We start from the raw sequence: 2,414 nt of genomic DNA on the forward strand, positions 1-2,414 counted from the left end.
CATAAGATAAATGCAAATTAAAACTATACAGAGATATTATTTCTCACCTGCCAGATTGACAATAATTCAAAAATTTGACAATGCACTCTGCCAGCAAGGCTGTGGGGAAACAAGCACTGTCAGACAATGCGAGTGATAATGCAAAATGGTAAAACCCCTGGTGAAGGGAATTGGGCAATATCTAACAATAATAATTATGTATTTACCCAGAAAAACCCCTTCTAGGAAACTATCTTGATAGTAAACCTCGACAAATATGAAAGAATGCATGTACAATGTTCTTCATTACAATATTGTCTGTAATAGTAAGATACTGAAAACAATCCAAACAGCCACTAATAAATCAAACTGTGGTACAGCTACATGACGGAGCCTTATGCAGTCATAACAAAAAAATTTGAAAGATTTCTATAAACTGATATGGAGTGATTTCCAGGATGTATTGTTAAGCGAAAAGAAAATGAGGTGCATATGGTACATTACCATGTAAAAACTAAGGGAACATAAGGATATGTATATATATTTGCTTGTTTTTTCAAAAAGAAAGAAAGAAAGGAACACAGGAAGGATAAAACAGAGACTAAGGAAAACATCTGTTTATGAAGCTGGAGAGGTCAGCGTGGAGGAAGGATGAGAGTAACACTTCTTTGAGTATACTTTTTTATATTGCTCTGACTTTGGAACCAAGTAAAAGTTGTTCATTAAAAAAATGTAATAAAAAGATTTTAAAAAGCAAACCCTAAAATTGACTATAAAAAGAAGCAAATGAATCTCTGTACCAAATTATTATCAAGATTTTTTTTTTGCAGTCCCTTTTGACCCCAGAACATGTCTCACTAAGGATTTACAGAGGGCTGTGTTCAAAGTTACTTGAATTACTCTGCTCTGTACTAAACACAGTACCCCAATTACACATCCTTGAGGGTCTTATATTCTAAAGAAAAGAAGGATTGCAAAATATTTAAACTCTACTTCATAGATTTATGTTTGGTAGTAATATCAGAATTGTAATTCTAAAGTTGTTTTTTATATATTGTAGAGTAAAGCAAAAAAGTAAGTATGCTAATGCTGTTAGGAACTAAGATTTTCAGTGCAGTCATGTAGAATGTTTTTGGTCTTAGAAGATGCCTGTGGAAGTTTTTCCAATGAAGCTTCATGATGTCTGCAACTTTCTTTTCAATGATTGAGAGAGAGAATAAAAAAGAAGTACAGTGATAAACATAAAGCAAAGGGAGCGAAACATAAGCAACTGTGAATCTAGTTGAAGGATAAACAGTGAACTTTATATAATTCTAATTTTTTCAATTTTTCTAAGTTCAAAATATTTCAAGATAAAAATGTTTAGGATAAGTAATATATCTTATTTGGCATTTTATAAAACACAGTTGCTATTTAACTCTAATCAGAAACACATTGTTTATATCAGTAAAAGTAAGCTAGGTTTTGCTTCAGTGAGAAGCAGCATCAAAGTATCAAGGGCTTAGAAAATCAAAAGTTTATTTCTTGCTCATGCTCTCTAACCATTACAGTTAACACAGAGGGTCTGTGCAAAAGGAGAATGGGAGTTACTGGGGCTCTCTCACAAATAATGAAATGAACACACACAACTCATTAATCACGTGACCCACCCCACCCCTAAGGGGAGTCAGAGATGGGAGGTAGGGGAATATCTGATGAGTAGTATAAGGGACTCATAACTCTTTCATTATGTTTTATGCCAAAGTAAACACTGACAGATGTAGGACTTAGTCATTAAGAGCACAGATCCTGCAGCGAGATTATCAATCACAGTTCAATCGCTTGCCAGCTAATCTTGGGCAAATTTTTTAATCTATTTTTGCCTCAGTTTCTTCCAGTATAAAAATTAGGTCTAATAAGAATAACTGCTTCGGGGAAAGATTAGGTGATTTAATACAGTAAAAGCATTTGAAATAATGACTGGCATACTACCATCATCAACAGCATTCTTACTTTACGGTATGAAATTCAGTATAATGCATTAAAGAAAATTTGTGATGCCCCTCCCGCAAATCAAACAGGAGAAAGATGTGCAATGAAAAGTAAATTTCTCTCACATCTGAGCCTGATCAACCAGTTTTTCTCCCCAGATACAATTGTTACCAGCCGTGGCATTTATGAATTTATTGCCTTTTAGACCCAAATCACCCCTTCATTTCTCTGCTTGTGATAATCACACCTTTCATTTTCCGGCTGACACGATGTTAAAGTTGGCCAGTAGGGGACGCTGAAGGGACTCTGGAGGAAAAATGGGCTTCTCTTCCTGGATTTAGTGGGCTTTGCGTTCTTCTTGCTCCTGTGCTGCTGCGCTGGTGTGTGGGAGACCCAACGATGGATCTCACCCCAGCAAGTTCCGTGGGTGCCCCCGCCGGTTCCCCAGGGTCAGCTCAGCGACA

The sequence above is a fragment of the Lagenorhynchus albirostris genome, chromosome 5 (assembly GCF_949774975.1).
Source record: "Lagenorhynchus albirostris chromosome 5, mLagAlb1.1, whole genome shotgun sequence".
In the NCBI taxonomy this organism is placed as follows: domain Eukaryota; kingdom Metazoa; phylum Chordata; class Mammalia; order Artiodactyla; family Delphinidae; genus Lagenorhynchus; species Lagenorhynchus albirostris.